Below are 18,334 nucleotides of genomic sequence, written 5' to 3' on the forward strand. Positions count from 1 at the left end.
TAAACCTTTGATTCCTTTTCTGTTGACGAAGTTGTGAGAGGGCAAAGGGAATATTGTGAAGAGCAGTGAAAAAAGTAAATTGAATATTTATAAGTAGGAAAAATACAAAGGATTGCCTTTGAGACACCCAATTCTGAGTCTGGGATGTTGGGGAGGGGAAGGCTAATTCTGTTAAAGTCTCAAACATTCCTCGACAAACAGTTTCAGTGGGAATGTTATATGGTCATGAAAAAAAATCAGAGTAGGATCTGACACTATCAAAGTTAAAAAGCTGAGCAAAAAGTATAAAGAAAACTTGTCAAATTGGGATCTTAGGAAAAAATCTTGGAGAGAGAAAAGAAAAACAAGAGGTTAAGGTAGCAGAATATATTCATTCTTACAAACATAATATATATGTGTGTGTGATTGCTTACCTGGAAGTAAGTTATGTCTGCTTTAATCAAGGTCAACAGTATTTCCTCAGATGAAATAATAACTTTCATTTCTGTAGTACTGTAGGGATAACCAAATGTTTTTTTTTTTTAATTATTATAGTTTTTTTTTTTTAATTTCCAAAACATATGCATGGGTAATTTTTCAACAATGACTCTTGTAAAACCTTCTGTTCCAACTTTTCCCTCCTTCTCCCCACCCCTCCCCTAGATGGCAGGTAGTTTAATACATGTTAAATATGTTAAAAGTATATGTTAAATCCAACATATGTATATCTATACAGCTATCTTGCTGCACAAGAAAAATCGGATCTAGAAAGGAAGTTAAAAAAAAAAAAAACCTGAGAAGGAAAACAAATATGCAAGCAAATGCTACAGAAAGAGTGGAAATACTATGTGTTGATTCATATTCATTTCCTATATTTCTCTTTCTGGTGTAGTGATTCTCTTCATTACTGAACAATTGGAACTGGTTTGAATCAGCTCATTATTGAAGAGAGCCCATCCATCAGAGTTGATCATCATATGATAGCCAAATTTTTTGAAATACCTTGGTGAGATAGAATAAGTATAATTATCCCTGTTTTTACAAATGTGGAAACTGAGGCTTGGGCAGGTAAAGGAACTTGCTCATGGCAATACAGCTTCCCGTGTTAGAATCAGGATTTGAACTTGGAGAGATAATATATTTAGTAGAAAGAGTCAAAACTAGACTCCCTCAACTGTTTACTATTTGTATGTTTATAAATGTCAAGTAATTAATGCTTTGTAAGAGTCAGTTTCTTCATCTGTAAAAGTGATGAAGACTAGATGATTTAAAGCTTTCCAACTTCAATTCTTGTGATTCCCTTGACTCCGAAATTTATAATTTTTTTCTATAATCTCATTCAGAAAAGAAAAAAAAATCATTTGGTAATTAGATCATAGCTTAACAGCTGATCATAAAGTTGGTCCCCTTCACTTTACAAATAAGCCAACTGAGGCCTAGAGGTTAAGCAACTTGACTGAGTTCAGGTAACACATATCAGAAATGAGATTTGAACTCATTTGCTCTAATCCTACAGCCTGTGCTCCTTCAACTGAATGTGTATCATGCTAGTTGTTTTGTTGAATAATACTGAAGTATTTGTAACTAATAAGCATATCTCCAAGTCAAGTAGTTAGATATTGTTGCATGTGTTAGAGGAACTAGAGAAACAAAAATAAAAAAGGGGAAAAAAAGGGTGTGTGTGTGTAAGGGTATGTTTCATCAAAAGGTCAAATCCAACCTTGAGAGCTGGAAAAAAAAAAAGTCACGTTATTTGCTTTTGGCCACTAGAGGGCACAAATAGAATAGATGAATTATGAAAATAGCAGTGTATGACTAAAAGAACATAGAAAGCTTAAGAAACAGTTCTTTCTTTTGCCCTGAAATTAATTTTTAGCAATCACGTCCCATGGATTGTTTATAGATCACTGAGCCTTAATACTTACAGATTAAATCAAAGCTCATCAACATAATCATCCTCATTAAATTGGATTTAAGCCTCAATCTTAGAATGATGTTATTTTGGCCCCAGAGTTAAAATAGGTGAATAGACATGCTCTCTGCTCCTGAAAAATGCATATTCTAAAACAGGAACCATGAGCAAGGACAAAATAATTAATATAAAATAGTAATAGTGTCATACCTTGTATTTGGCTCACAATCTTTATGCTCTTCAAAGTATTGCATATTCATTGTCTCAGGTAAGTCTCATAGAGAGAGGCTAAGGACAGAAATTGTTAACGCAATCTTAGATAAAAAAATTGAGATCCAAAAAGATAAAATTACTTTCTCACAGTTATTCATTGACATAGCAAAGATTTTTCTATACTGTCTACCATTACACAAGATGGATAAGTATCTTGCATTAGGGAAAAGAACACTGTTTTTAGTGAGAAGATCTGGGCTAGTCCTAGCTGAGCTAGCAACTCATTGATCCTGGGCAATCATTTCCCCCACTATTTAGTATGTCTGGATTAGTTCCCTGGAGGGCTTCAGGATCAGTCAGAGTCAGGATCAAACTTCTTGGTCTTTAGAGAGAGAAGTAAAAGAGGCAGGCAAGCTGCCAATCAGCTTGCCAAAGATTTATCCTGAATTCTTTCTAGTCTCCAGCCTCTTTTCTCCTCATCCTGCAGTCAAGTGACTCTGACCTCTCTCCCTCAGCCCTCCAATCATTGCCTATGCTTACCTCACTACCACATGTTAAGCAAATACCAATCATGAGGAGAGCCATCACATTACCATATCATCTAAATATATGTTTATAGAGCCATCATCTCACATTAAATAGGTAATTAGCCTTAAGTGCTCTGCTGTCTGATTCAAGCACACCTTTTCAGAGTTTCAGCCCTCTACAACTTAGTTTCTTCATCAGGTAATTGTGATTAGAATAGATTCCTAAAGTTCTTTCCATCTTTATCATTCTATGTTCTAAGGTTCCTCCTATCTAAAATCATATAGATTCTAAGGTCTCTATGTTCAATTCCTCTCAACTGTGCTAAGACCACTACTAACCTTTGAGGCTATTACAGGAGCTATGCTAGTAAAATTTTAGAACAAATGTGAAGTCCTAAATATTCTTGCTATGTTGAAAACAGGAAGTATTTGGTTTTTTGATTTTAAAATTTCTCCTCCTCCTCCTTATTTTCCACTTTCTTCCTTCTCCCTTCTTCCCTTCTTCCATCCTTTCCTGCTATCTCGCTTTCCTCCTTTTCCCTCTTTCATTCTCTCTTTTTGTCCTCCCTCCCTTCCTTTCTCCATCCCTCCCTCCCTCCCTCCTTTCTTTCCTCCCTCCTTTCTTTTCTCCCTCTCTCCTTCCCTTCCTCCTTCTCTTCCTCTCTTCTTCCCTCCTTGCCCCTCCTTCCTTTCTTTCCTCCTTCCTTCCCTCCCTCCCTTCCACCTTCTCTTCCTCCCTTTCTTCCTTCCTCCTTCTTTTCCTCCCTCTCTTCCATCAAAACTAACAGAGTTTAGTCTAACGCCATGCCTGATGCTTGAATCTCTCATACAACAATCCTCAAAGTAATGGTTGGGAGGTTGCTTTGTAAGGTGGGAAGGTGTTAGACTTGGATTTCAGACCTAGGTTTGCTCCTTCTAGCTGTGTGACCTTAGCTAATTTATTTCACTTCTTTGAGGTAGTTTCCTCATATTAAAAATGAAGACAATTATACCTTCATTATTTATCTTACAGGTTTGTTGTGAGAATCAAATATGATAATATATGTGATGTACAAAGCTGTATATGAATGGAGAGTGGTAGTTTGGCATGCCAGATAGAGGTGGGGTATTATAGTAAAGAAGATTTAGAATCAAGTTCCTCTTTTGAAACAAGCTAGCTGTGTGACTGTGGGTAAGTCATCCCAACAACTCTCTAAGATGGTAATGGATGAATTGCTATGAATGAACTGATGGAGAGAGTTTCAATGAAGTCATTCATCTGCCCCTCAGAAGATATGTATATATAGTCTGTATATATATGTATATATAGTCTGTATATATATATATATATATATATATATATATATATATATACATGCATATATATATATGCACACACACAACATATACATATATATGAATGCATAGATCTAGATACATACTTAAATATTTGTATATACACATATACATACCTTTATATAGATAGATATAGAAAGATATTGATAGGTACACATATATTTGTATTTGTATACATACAGTGTATATATTGTTATATATTATAGAACTATATATACATACAAATAAATAAATTGCTAATAAAAGAGAACTAAACTAGAGGTTAGGATATAAATTTGAATACTGCCTTCAACACTTACTAACTACTTAGTGTCTCTGCACCTCAATATCCTTAGCTGTAAAATGAGGGAATTGAACTCTATGGTCTCTAAGGTTCCATGCAGTGATTATCTAATCTAACCCCCTCATTTTACATTTGGGGAAATTGAGGCACAAATAAGTTAAGTTACTTGCTTAAGGTCACACAAGTCAGAAAAGAGGCTAGGATTTTAAGTCATGTCCTCTTACTCCAAATCTAGGATTCTTTTCATTCTATCTCTGTTTAAATACTTCTAGTCATGGAGAACTCACTACTTGGTCATTCTAACTACTGCATTTTTAAAGATCTTTACTTTTAAGAAAAATTTTGGATTAACAAGACAGGATGGAGGTCTAGACATTTTTACAGTCTCATGAACCTCCCCAAATGAAAATTATTCACAAAAATAAAATAATTTCATCTGTCTCCTAGAATACCAATAACTTTAATGAGGTAAACACCCTAATGATCTAACAAAAGAGAAGCAATTCCAAATCCAAGGGACAGAGTTGCACAAGCTGACCCACAAGCTTTATTTTTTTCTTTAACATTCATATACTCTTTTTAAAAAATTAGTATTTTCCCCAGTTACATGTAAAAACAATTTTTAATGTTAATTTTTTTTAATTTTTTAGTTCCAAATTTTCTCTGTTCTTCCTTCCTCACTCCCCATTGAGTAGGCAAGCAATTCAATATAGATTGTACATGTGAAGTCATACAAACTATTTCCATGAAAGTTATCTTGTGAAAAAAAAAAAACATAGCAACCCCCCCCCAAAAAAAACCCTAAAGAAAAATAAAGTCTAAAAAAGTATGTTTCAATCTGTATTCAGGTACCATCAGTTCTTTCTCTGGATATGGATAGAATTTTTCATTATAAGTCCTTCAGAGTTGTCTTAGATCTCTGTTTTGCTGAGAATAGTTAACTCATTTTGCTGCTGATCATCTCACAACTTTGCTATTTCTATGTACACAATACATTTCATTTTTCATGAGCTCATGGAGGACCTGCCAGGACTTTCTGATAATATCCTACTCACAATTTCTTATAGCACAATAGTATTGTACCATAATTACAAAACATAATTTATTTAGCCATTCTCAATTGATGAGCATCCCCTCAATTTCTAATTCTTTGCCCCCAGAAAAGACCTGTTATAAATATTTTTGTCTTTTTTTGCTTTTTATTTCTTAGGTCTACATGCCCAATGGTGATATTGGTATATCAAGATCATGCATAGGTTTTATAGCCCTTTGAGCATAATTCCAATTTAATCAACAGAATGGTTAAATCAATTCACAGTTCCACCAATAGTGCTTCAATGCTTTATTTTCCTCACATTACCTCCAACATTTATCATTTTCCTCTTGTATCTCATTAGTCAATCCAACAGGTATGAGATAGTACCTTAAAATTGTTTTAATATGCATTCTTCCAATCAATAGTGAGAGGATTTTTTAATATGGCATTAGATAGCTTTGATCATTTCATCTGAAAACTGTTCATATTTTTTGATCATTTATCATTTTGAGACTGATTTTTAATTTTAATGAATTCGATTCAGTTCCCTATATTTTTGAAAAATGTGGCCTTTATCAGAGAAAGTTATTTAAAAATTTTTTTTCTGCAAATACCATTGCTAATAGTATCCCCCATTTATTCTATTCTGTTTCTCCTTTCACCCTATTCCTTCTCAAAAGTATTTTGTTTGCTACCCCCTTCCCCAGTCTGTTCTCCTTTTTTTTTTTTTTACCAGTTTCCCCTTATCTTATCCTCTTCAACTGCTACTTTTTTTGTAAGATAAGATCGATGTCTATGCCCAATTGTGTGTTTATGTTATTCCCTCTTTGACCCAATACTGATGAGAATGAGGTTCACTCATTCCCCATAATTCTCTCCTCTTCCCCTCCACTGTAAAAGCTTTTTCTTGTCTCTTTTATGTGTCAATTTATCCCATTCTACCTCTCCCTTCCATTTTTCCCAGCATATTACTGCCTCACCCCTTAATTATATTGTTTTTAGAGTCATACCTTCACATTCAATTCACACCTGTGCCCTCTATTTACATTCTTTCTAACTACCCCAATAATGAAAAAGTTCTTATGAGTTACAAGCATCATCTTCCCATGTATGAATATAAATAGTTTAACTTTACAAAATCCCTTATGATTTCCTTTTCCTTTTTCCTTTTTTTTGTATTTCTATTCAGTCTTGTTTTTAAAAGTCAAATTTTCTATTCAGCTATGGTCTTTTCATCAAGAATGCTTGAAAATCCTCTATTTTGTTAAATATCCATTTCCCCCTAAAGGATTATACTTAGTTTTGCTGGGATTTTTGGTTGTAATCCTAACTCCTTTGCTCTCTAGAATATGATATTCAAGCTCTTCGATTCTTTAATGTGGAAACTAATAAATTTTGTTTTATACTTACTGTGGCTCCACATTATTTTAATTGTTTCCTTTCTGGTTGCTAACAATATTTTTCCTTGACCTGAAAGCTCTGGAATTTAGTTATAATATTTCTAGGACTTTTCATTTTGGACTGGACTGTGCTCCATTGTCACCTGAGTGCAACAGACTTTTCCTTTTGCCCTTCCAACTTATTTTTGGTGTCTGTGGGCTGAAAGGTCTGGAAACTACCACTGCTCCATAGGCTCAATCTCCTTGTGATCTACTCCTGGTTTGCTGGGGCCAGGGATTTGCTGGCAAGCCTGCACTGTACTGGGTGGGTTGCACTATTACTCTGGTGCAACAGACCTTTACTGCTTCTAAGTTGTTTTGGACTGGAAAATTGTTTCACTCTGTCTTTTCATATGTTCTGATGCCCTAGAGTTTGTTTAGAATCACTAAATGAAGTGAATTTGTGGGAGAGCTCAGACAAGTAGCTGCCTTTACTCTGCCATGTGACCTCTCTGCTTCTTGACCCACAGGCTTTCAAAGAACTCACCTCTATTATCACCACCTATTTCTCCCAGTGCATCTGGAAATCATAAAGCAGAAGAAGCTTGCTTAGGATGGGACAGAGTATGACATATATGTGTGGCACACCATTAACTTGAGGGAATAGACTAAACACCTATATGAAGTCATTTCTGCTACCCCCAACAAAGTAATTTAGGAATAGACCAAGATTACTGAAACATGAACTGCCCAACACAGGAGATCACTAATGCAGCTTTCAGGTTCAACCCTCCAGAAACCATAATCAAAGAAAAAGAAATCAGAGAGTGAACAATAGGGGAACATAAGGGGAGAAAACTGAAATTATCAAAGATCTAAGGAGGAATAGAATCCAGTTACAGCTCGCACATGAAACAGATAAAACCAACAATTAAGATATTAATAACAGAAGGCAATATGGCATCCTTAGTTAAAGGAGTCTAAGTTTCTATGAATATGTATAACAACACAATGCAAAATGGATTTTACAGCAGATATAATCTGCAGGAATTTGTTGCTTAGAGACTATGAATTCTACCTGAGTAAAGGGAAAAATCAGAGCTCTTGGGGAAAACTGTAACCTTGAAGAGTTGGAGAGCATGAACCCAGAGGAGAAATTTCATGGCAAATGAGAAAAAATGGCACACAGGGAAAGCAAAGATTGTGGACATAGGACAATTTCTACCTTGAATGCAATATCCTCTCTATGATTTGTAGGAATCGCTATTTCTAAGAGTGAGACACAGAAAAAGAAAAAAAGAAATCATGGAGCAAGATTTAAAAGCTCTAATTTAGAAATTGTTAAGAGAACCCCAACTCAGTAAGTTAGAAGCCCTAATTCTATGAGGAATACAGAAAATAAGAAAGGACTAAATAAGTATAGGAACAATTAATAAAAGAAAAAAATCCAGAATAGGGAATGGAATAAGTATGCTCTTATTCTTTGTTAGGCCCTGTATTGAGTCTTTATAGACCTTATCTCATTTGATCCTCATAACAACTTTGAGAGGTATGTTATTATAAATCCTCATTTTACTTGTGAGGAAACTGAGACAGGCAATAGATTAAGTGACTTGCCAAAGGTCACACAATTAATAAGTATCTGAGGTCTTTTCAGGACTAACACTATATCCATGATGACACCTACATGCCTCTGAATAATCAGAAACAATGAGATTCAGTATTACAGTGTTTGATAAACTAGAAAATATAAGTTTCTTAGGAAATATCTCCTTATTTTGTAAAAACTGTTAAGTAAACTATTAACAATCTAGTGGGAAACTAGTCTTAGACCAACACCTTATATTGTAATACACAATACATTTCAGATGTATATATGGCTTAACTATTAAAAATGAGAAGAAAAACAGAATGACAATATAAACAGAAAGAACACACACACACACACACACACACACACACACACACACACAACCTCTCAAAATTGAATGTTAGGAGTAATGAATAGAAATGGCTTGAAAAAGACTGACTTTACCTATCAAAGGCCAACCTTTCTAAAATCATTCAGAGTGTGCTTACTTCATGTCTCCCTAGAAACATTCAATCTGTGTTGAATTCTTCTCAATCAGGATGAATGTGAATGAAATAGTTGCTAGATCTTATTGAATCCTAAAGCAAAGGTTAGGCTTAAAACAATTTCTTATCTATATATCACCTCTGGATGCATAGGTAGCAATAGTTTTAGGTAATTACAATGCCTCAAGAGGCTCAAAGTAGTAACAGTCTTGGGTGCTAATTGATGTCAGCAGAAGACAAGTGGGGTTCTTTCATGTCTTCTTTCCAATACAAGGAGCCTTCTGTAGAGCCATTTCACAAAAGTTGTGGTAAACAGCCTGGGCTGCTTCATCCATGTGATAGAAATCCTGGTATTAGAAAGTGAGGTCCAGTCAACTGGGACTCTCCAGTTAGGGAGAGGAAGATGCTAGGACCAAGCTTGACAGCACAGCACAGTGGTGTATGGATGGCATTAGAAGCATGATTGGATAATTTTACTGGTTGGCAGGAACTTTTGACAATGAATATTGGGTTCTCTAGTCATGAATGACTCCACAAATAAACCCTCAAACCACACTGTCACTTGTGGCTATAGCCAGCAGGGCACAGCATTATTAGATGCATGAGTGATCCCTCTCATCAATGTGGAGGGCTGTAGATGATCAAAGGAAGATACAGATATGAGACTGTTTAAGAAACTTAATACAAGGCAGCTACTAAATGACTGGATGTGGAATAGAGCTGCTGGCTGCTTCGGTAGGTTCCTGGGCTTCAGGGGGCCCATTGGTAATTATAAGAGTTTATATCATCCTACCTATTACCTACGTGCACCAGAACTGCTCTTCCCTTTCCTTGGAAATGGCCAGAGGACTGGATGCAGGCCAATATATGCAATGCCAGCAATAGTTTTGCCTGGAGTATAGATTGAAGTGCAGGGCACTTGCTGGTTATGGCTATTCCAGGAAATCCCCAACACAATACAGAGATGTCTCTTGTATGCTGTTCATCTTCTAGAACAAGCTCATTCCTCCACCACCAAATGCACTGATCATTCAACTAATTGTCTAGGGTTGTTGGGGCCAGGGAGACCTCAAAAGGAGAAACAATGGGAGAAGAATGGGTACTCTGGAGCTCTGGACCCATCACCACTAGAGCCATATTCTCAGATGCATTCTGATAGCTCCAGCCCTGGCCTGGCTTGACTCTGTTCTTATCGGGCTCTTCAGAACCTGGAAGGGGCAGAAAGTGCTACACAATTCATGGCCCTGTAGTCTCTTTCAACTTCACTTTCATGTTCTTTACAATGTACCATGCAGTGATAATTGTAGAAATATGTGTAGAAGAATTGCACATATTTAATATATATCGGATTACTTGCTGTCTTAAAGAGGGGATGGAGAGAAGGGAGGGAGAAAAAAAATTGGAACACAAGGTTTTGCAAGGGTGAATGTTGAAAACTATCCATTCATTTTTTTTTCCCCAGGGGCAATTGGGGTTAAGTGACTTGCCCAGGGTCACAGAGATAGGAAGTGTTAAGCGAGACCACATTTGAACTCAGGTCCTCCTAACTTCAGGATTGGTGCTCTATTTACTATACCACCTAGCTGCCCCTCATCCATATGTTTTGAAAATAAAAATCTTTAAAAAAAAAACAAGATACCATGAAGTCCCTCAGAATTGTAATCTGTGCTGTGAGAGGATGCACAAAGATGAAATCATGGGTCCTTAAAATATTGTAGTTTTATTTTTCTTCAAAATTCATAGGATCATAGAATCATATATAGATTATTCTACTTTTAGATAATTCTAATTTTTAGGAGCTTTTTCCTTTATTTTGAGTTTGAATTTTTCAATTTTCAACTTCTATTCATTGTACCAAAGTTGGTTCTCTGGGTTTTAATAGAAGTTTAATCTTTATTCATAAGACAGTTTTTCAGATTCTTGAAGAGAGTTGTATGATCCTCCTAAAGCTAAATACCTATAGTTCCTTCAACCAGTCCTCACAGGACCTAATATTGAACCCCTTTACTACATTGGGCAATTTCCTTTGGATACTTCCGGTCACTAGGTCCTTCCTGAAATGTGACACTTAGAACAAAACATAATATACCAGTTATATCTGTTGCCTGTTATCTTCTTCCTTTCAATGTTGAAGTAGTTGGCTAGTGTCCTTGGAGTTGGGAATATCAGAATTTAAATCCTGCATATATTTGGGAGAACCTCAGAGATTCAATTAAACACTCTGTGCCTCAGTTTTCTAGTCTATAAAATGAGGATTAAAAATGTTGCCTAACTCACAGGGAAGTTGGAAAAATCAAATGAGATAGTAGGTAAAGTACTTTGTAGATCTTAAAACTCTGTATAAATGTCAGTTGCTATTGTTTTTGTTGTTGGCATTGTTGATTATTAATGCAGTACAAGTACAAGGAGAAAACAATTCATCCCTATAACTGGTCTCCAAATAGGAAACAAAGACTACAAGTGGTCAAAGGTCTTGTTAGAGTTCTGTGTCCTTCTGAGTTATAGTTGCAGGGAAATTCAAAGTTCAGCCAAAATCATCATTACCTTTCTGCCTTTATGTGAATGAAACTCATAGTGATAATAGTCATACCCATGGCTCTGTTCATTGTGATTAGATGTGCTGGAAACCCCCTGAAGGGTGGAAGGAGAAGAGAGGTACAACTCCCCCTTTTCTTTTGGGATAAGTAAATAAATGGCAAGGACAAGAGGCCAGGGGAATTAAATTGCAATTATCTGCTCTTCCTAAATATTTCCTGTTGCAACAATTTGTCATTGACATACTTAATTAGGTTCTTTACCAATATTTTCCAGATGTTGGGATTTTTGCTCTTCACTGTGACACAGATGTTTCCCATATTTAATAAGACAGCTGAAGCAAGCCCTTTGAATCATGAACAAGGAAGCTACAGGCTATGAAAACTTAGCTTAGTGGAACCAGAGATACAGTCCCACATATTAGCATCTGGCAGTCTAAGATAACCACCTGAATTAGTACCAATGTGGGTAAATATATTTTAAGACTGGATTGCCCTATGTTGCCTAGACTGGAAGTACAAGAACAATTCCTGGATTTAATTCCATCAGCATGGGTATTTTCACATGCTCCATTTCCAAACTGGATTGGTTTGCCCCTCCTAAGGCAACCTGAGCTTCCTTCTCAGGACTCTCCCCCTCCTACACTCCTTGGGAGTTCATCATATTGATGCCAGACTTTATGTGGACGTCAGTTTGGCTTAGCTCACTGCAGCTCAGGATTCCTGAACTCTAGAGATCTTCTAGTCTCATTCTCCAAGTAGCTGAGATTCCAGATGTGCACTACCACAATCTGGCTATGTTATTGTTAAGTACAAGAAAGAATCTGCAGACTAGATGGAGAAATTTGAGTAGAAAGGCAAGGGGTAGAAATTATGAGTTTATTCCCTTTTCTAATGGATTAATCATTTATTCATCTTAGTTGGTCACACACCTATGTTCAGAAGACCATTGATTTAGAAGTATCTTAGAGACAATCTGATCTAACACATGCATTTTATGGAAGAGAACACTGAGGTTCTGACAGAAGAATTGATTTGCCCAAGATTGCGAATAATTTGTACTTGAGTTCAATCTTGCACTCCTATTACAACAAAAGTATAGAGTTTTACATACATGTGCAAAGAAAGGCAAGGATTAAACAAACATTTATTAAACCCATATTATGCTCCTGACTTTGTGCTAAGGGCTAGTAACAATAAAGTCAGTCTCTGCCCTCAAGCTTACATTCTTATGGGGGAAAAAAAACCCCCAAAGGAGTTGGAAATCAAAGGAGTGGATGATAATGAAGTTATCCACTAGGGAGCATAGTATTAAAGTTCAAAAATTCAGAAGCAATCAGCAGGAGAATAAAGGTTGACTGTCCTGGATCCCTAACCAAAATGGCAGTCCTAAAAGGACTTCATTTATAGGAGGAGGGATGTTCCAGAATAAGGGTGCTAAGGGAAGTTGCAGGGTGATACTACAGTTGAGGAACAATGTTAAAATCTGGAAACTAAAAAAGCACAGTTGAGAAAAAAATGGCATATGTAAATTATTATCCCTTATACTAGTAGCTCATATTTTCTTATACAATTCAATGACAAAAGTACTAGGCAGTATGAACATGATTACCTGTCCTATTAATTTACTAATGAAGAGACTAAAGTTCAGAGACATACATGGGATTATTCTATCATAGCTGGAGAGCTAAAAGGGACCTTGGAGGCTCTCTAGAGTAAGTTCCTCTTCTGACTGGTGAATAAATTGAGGGTCCAAGTTAAATTAAGACTTAAGTATTACACAGATAAAGCCACAGAGGAAAAATTTGAACCCAGCTCACCTGACACTATTTTATCTCACTATTTTCTATTCTTTGTTCAATCCCTTGCCAAAAAAGCTTTGAAACCCTCATCACCAACTCTCTATCATTACTCTTTTTTATATTGTATCCATTAGATATTTATTAAACATTCAATTACATTTTAATTGAATTAAATTAATTAGAATTAGTCATTAGTCCTATTTCTTTGGTTTTCACTCTAGGACTTTGATCAATCCTTCCCATGAACACTGTTTTGTTATGTGGGGAAAGAGCATAGAATGATAGTAGATCAAAGAGACTCTGTATAACAGAACATGGAATGTTAGAGGAAGGAGGTACTTTAATAATAATAATTGACATTTACAAACTATCTTAGGATTTGCAAAATGTCTTACACACATTGCTCTATTTCAGTTAACTCCTAAGGGGTAGGAGCTACAGATTTTATTATCCCCATTTGATAGATGAGAAAACTGAAGCCAAGTTAAGTGATTTACTCAGGGTCATGTAATTGGTAAGTATTTGAAGTGAGAGTTGAACATTGCTATTATCCCATGCTGCCTGTATCTTTGAATATAGAAAGGCATATTTAGAAGGAACCTTGGGAACAACCTATTCACCTTACAGAGGACAAAATTGAGGAACAGAGAGAGGATGTGATTGAACTTGAAGAGATTACTCAGTCCAAATCTTCCGACTCTGAGTACAGGGTTGTCTAGACAAGTCATATACACTGAACTTTTGTTTCCCAATCAATTAAATCAGGAGGGTCTTCTGCAAAAGAATGAACCCCAGTGAAAGAGTGTTGAATCATGAGAACTGTACAACTGGGTCTTCTGAGAGGTCTCATATTAGTAAAGAACACCAATCACTGTGCTTTGGAGAAAGCATTATTTCTACCTCCATGTGAAGTTTCTTGGTATATTACTCCCTTTAAAAAGTATTTATAGAATTAGATCTCACCACTGGTGTTGATCAGGGGGCCTTCCAAGCTGTCAGAGTGGATGAGAAGGCAGTGAACTCCTTGCTGCTCCAATACCACAGCCAATTCAACAGACCTCATTGCACAGAGAAGGGAGCCTGTGAAGGCTGCCAAGCAATTACCTCTGGATTGTGTGCTTCAGGCCAGCTTGGCTTTAGGGCCTCATTATCTGATCCAAAGTACTTTACTCCAACCAAAAAGCCAAGTTAGAAAAAAAAAGCAGTTTAGACAAATGGGTGTCTGGATAAGGATGGGGGTGGTGTGTGTGTGGGTAGAGAAACACTAAACCTAGAGAACAAAGTAGCTCCATTCGGAGATCAGTTGTTCCAGAGATGCCAATCAAACAAGGTGCAATTAGTGTGCTTTTGGCTCTCTTCCTGACCAGGGTTCACAGAGTCCATTCAAAGTAGCTGGGCAGTGACACCTATCCCTTCCAGGATATGAAGAAATAAGCTCCTGTCACACACAAAGTGGCTTGAATAAGAGCTTTAACCAGTCCAGCCATTTGAAAATAAAATTGAGCAGGGAGGCCAGAGACCTGGGTTCAAATCTCTGTTCTGATGCTTACTTACTTTGTGGTTCTGAGCAAGTCACTTGTCCTACATGCCTGATGGCTGACATTCTGTGATTTAGTATCTGCTTCTTTAAAATGAGGTAGAGATTACTTGCTGTGTAACCCTGACCTAGTTGTATCCCCTCTGTAAGTCTGAGTTACTACATTTGTAAAATGAAAGAGTTGGTCTTAATGACTTCTAAGTCCATATCTAAATTTACTGGGATCCTATAATCCTACTGATTTGAAAAGTTCCTTGAGAATAGAAAAAAAAAATAAAGTAAAATAGAATAAGATGAGGGGGGATGGCCTGGATGATCTCAAAGATTCTTTCTAGCTCTGCATCCTAAAGTCTTAGACTATAGTAATTTATTTGAACCCTATAATTTCATTCCTATGAAATTATTTTTCCCTTAATATTATTTTATTTTTCCAAATACATGTAAAGATAGTTTTCAGCATCCATTTTTCTTCCTTCCTTACTCCAGCTATAACTTTCCAGCTATGAAACTATAAGCAAATCAGTACTACCATTACTACTAAAAGGGATGTGTTAGTAAATGCTCTGATTCCTCCAGTCCCCATTTACAGATCAAAGCATTCTTTCTTGGTCACCATTCACCCATGTATATTCTCTTATTAGAATGTAATCTCTGGTAGGACAAGAACTATCTGCTTTCATGTTTGTATAACCAACACTTAGCATATTGCTTCCTCATTCATTCATTCATTTATTGATTGTGGGTCTCCTTGCTGGGATATTAGATATACTTAAGTATAATCATTTCATTTTAGTGAGAAAGAAATTGGGACCCAGAGAAGAAAAGTGATATAAGTATAGTGACATAGCTGGCTGGTGATAGAATTGAGATTAAAAGTGAAATCTCTTAAACTTAAGTTCAGTGTTCTTTTCACTATGCCAGGATGACTTGTGAGAGCCTGCTACTTTACTGTCTTGGACATTACCAAGTCACATAAGCTATCAACCCTCCAAGAGTTCTCAAGCAGCAAAACATAGACACATGAGAAATGGAAGAATAAGATGAACTAGTCAGATGAAATCACTTTTCTATCCACTTGCTTTACAATAAAAGGAGGTGAAATAGGCAATCCAAGCACCATTAACCCCATTTATAGATGTGGAAGTGGAGGCTTACAGAGCTTAAATGATGTACCCATGATAATATAGCTAATATAGCCAGCAGCTGAGTTTAGAAGTACTAGAATCCAGGTCCAGAAGCTACTAATACTAAATGAAGGTTGGAGACAAGAAGAACCAAAGGACTTTAGAAGCCAGAGAGGTCATGATAACTGACATAACTTGACTAACAAAGATAAGAGAGAGAGAGAGAGATCTGGTTGGTTAAAAATCTCTACACAGACAAGCTGATGACAGTATGCCAGTCAAAATAGCTCTGAACTGAGTCAGGTTTGAGTTCCAACTCTGCCACTAACTAGCTCTATGACCTTGGGCATTCCCTAGACTCATGAATTTAGAATTGGCTTGGATTTTAGAAGTCTTCAAGTCTAAAAAGAGTAGCTAGGTGGTGCTGGTCCCAAAGACAGGAGGATCTGAATTCAAATTCAACTTCAGACAGTCACTGTGTGACTCTGAACAAGTCATTTAACTTAAATTGCCTTCAAAAAACCAAACCAAAACAAAAAAGCCAGCCAGTCCAATCCCATCATGCTAGCCAAATGCCTTATTCAAGGTCACAGAGTTAACAAATGGCAAAGTCAGGTTCTGAACATAGGACCTCCATCTCTAAATGTATCACAGTTCTTTGGGCCTCTTCTTGTTCCTCTGTAAAATAGGAAGATAAGATTAGATCTCCTAACGCTAATGATCCATAAGTCACAGAAAAAAAAAAAAAATTGATACCTGCATGGTTTTGCCAATGAAAGACAGTTTGATGGCATTTTTTACCTCTTTTCCTTTTACAGAATTTTTCATTTGCAAAGGGATCTAGATTCATATGGAGTAGGGTTTCTTTCTTATACCTGTGAAGGCCTAAGATTGAGAAAATAGTACTCAGGGCAGTATATGTTTGGGGTTTGACATCAATAAAAAAACAAAAAACAACAACAAAAAAAAACCACCCCAGAATGTCAGAATTGTATCTAGAAACATTGAGGAAGGAAAAAAAATTGATCTTGAGAGCAATATGAAATGAATTTTAAGTACTAGCAATAGCAGAGGTCCTTATTTGTTTTTGTGGCATGTATGCATTTGGGAGGTTGGACTTAGGGACCCCTTTTCAGAATAATATTTATAAGTGCCTAAAATAAAATATATAGGATTATAAAGGAATGTAGCTATATTGAAATATAATCACAAACATGAAAATAAACAACATCAAAACATTTCTACAGCTCCTACTTCCTACTTTAAGAACCTCTGGTCTACTAGATAATGTTAGTAAATCATATTAAATTTGAAAGGTATTACATATGTTCCCTCCCCTCCACCCTTCTTCCCTTAAGGGATTGTCATTTAACATTTACCAGTATACTGCTGATTATTGCCCTTCTTTAGGTTTTAATTTCCTCACTGTAAAGTGAGGGATTACATTCATTACTTTCTCAGTTTCTGCTTAGCCTTAAATTTTATAACTGGTATATTCTCTTAAAAGACAGAAGCAATGCAACATATTAGAATGACAGAACCACTAGATTTGGAACCAAATGATGTAAATTATAATCTTAGCTCTGACTCTTGCTAACTGCATGACCACAGATCCATGTTGCTTTCTCTCAATATTTCATTTTCATCTGTAAAAATGAGGGAGACTTCAACTAAGGATGCTAAGACCCATTTCCGCTTTAACCTTCTCTAGTTTTAGGATTCCTACAAAACAATTATCATTGCCTTTGTTCCAATCTTTTTATAAGTGGTGCATTATCCTTAATATCTATATGTATACATACATAATACATATATATATTACATATATATGTTAAAAACAATATACATTTTTTTTTGCATTCCAAATTTTCTTCCTCTTTTTCTTCCCTCCCCCTTCCCTGAGATGGCAAGAAATTTAATGTATGCTATATATTTGCAATTAGGTGCATTACTCTTGATTATTTTAAGAATAAAAAGAAAAAAAAAAAACATGAACTGATGCATGACATTTACTGCTTGTTTGGATCAGTCAGAAACTTAAGTTCAGGATTTGTACAATATCTGGATCATAGAATCGTACCTTTAGATCTAGAATGGAATTTAAGGCCCTCATTCAAGTACTTTATTTTCCAGATGAGAAAGCTGAAGCTTAGAGAAAGGTTAAGTGGCTTTTTTGGATTTTCTGTTCATTTGAAACTGCAATGTCCTGAGACTATATTCTGCATTCCTAGACCAGCATTAAATGACATGATTAAAAAAAAAAAATGCATGTTTGAAAGTATGCCTTTCACCTTCAACTCTTCCCATTTTAAATGATACAACTCTGATGGATGATTACTTTTCAGTAGAGACAAGAATCCTATATTAGTTTGGTAAAGTCAAGGTTTCTGACATACATAATGGAGAATGATGAGTCAGACCAAATGGGTGTATCTTCATGAATACATCATAGCAGCTCCTTTGTACCTATAGGAAAATGGTATTTTCCCATTTCAATAATCTATGACAAAGAATCTTCAAGGAGAGGGATTTTCAGCAGATAAAATAAAACAAATGCCTCTTCCCTTCCATTATTCATTATTTTCCAAGTTTGGGAT

The 18,334-nt window shown here is 36.0% G+C and overlaps 1 long non-coding RNA gene across 1 annotated transcript; it reads right to left on the minus strand.

Moving 5' to 3' along the window:
- Nucleotides 1–413: 413 nt before the first annotated feature.
- Nucleotides 414–14,168, minus strand: LOC141553566 (uncharacterized). The gene is made up of 3 exons (XR_012485527.1): nt 14,040–14,168; nt 2,102–2,179; nt 414–492 (listed from the first exon to the last, which is right to left on the minus strand). It is a non-coding gene; the product is annotated as an uncharacterized LOC141553566 (long non-coding RNA).
- Nucleotides 14,169–18,334: the final 4,166 nt, after the last annotated feature.

The sequence above is a fragment of the Sminthopsis crassicaudata genome, chromosome 2 (genome assembly GCF_048593235.1).
Source record: "Sminthopsis crassicaudata isolate SCR6 chromosome 2, ASM4859323v1, whole genome shotgun sequence".
Lineage (NCBI taxonomy): Eukaryota > Metazoa > Chordata > Mammalia > Dasyuromorphia > Dasyuridae > Sminthopsis > Sminthopsis crassicaudata.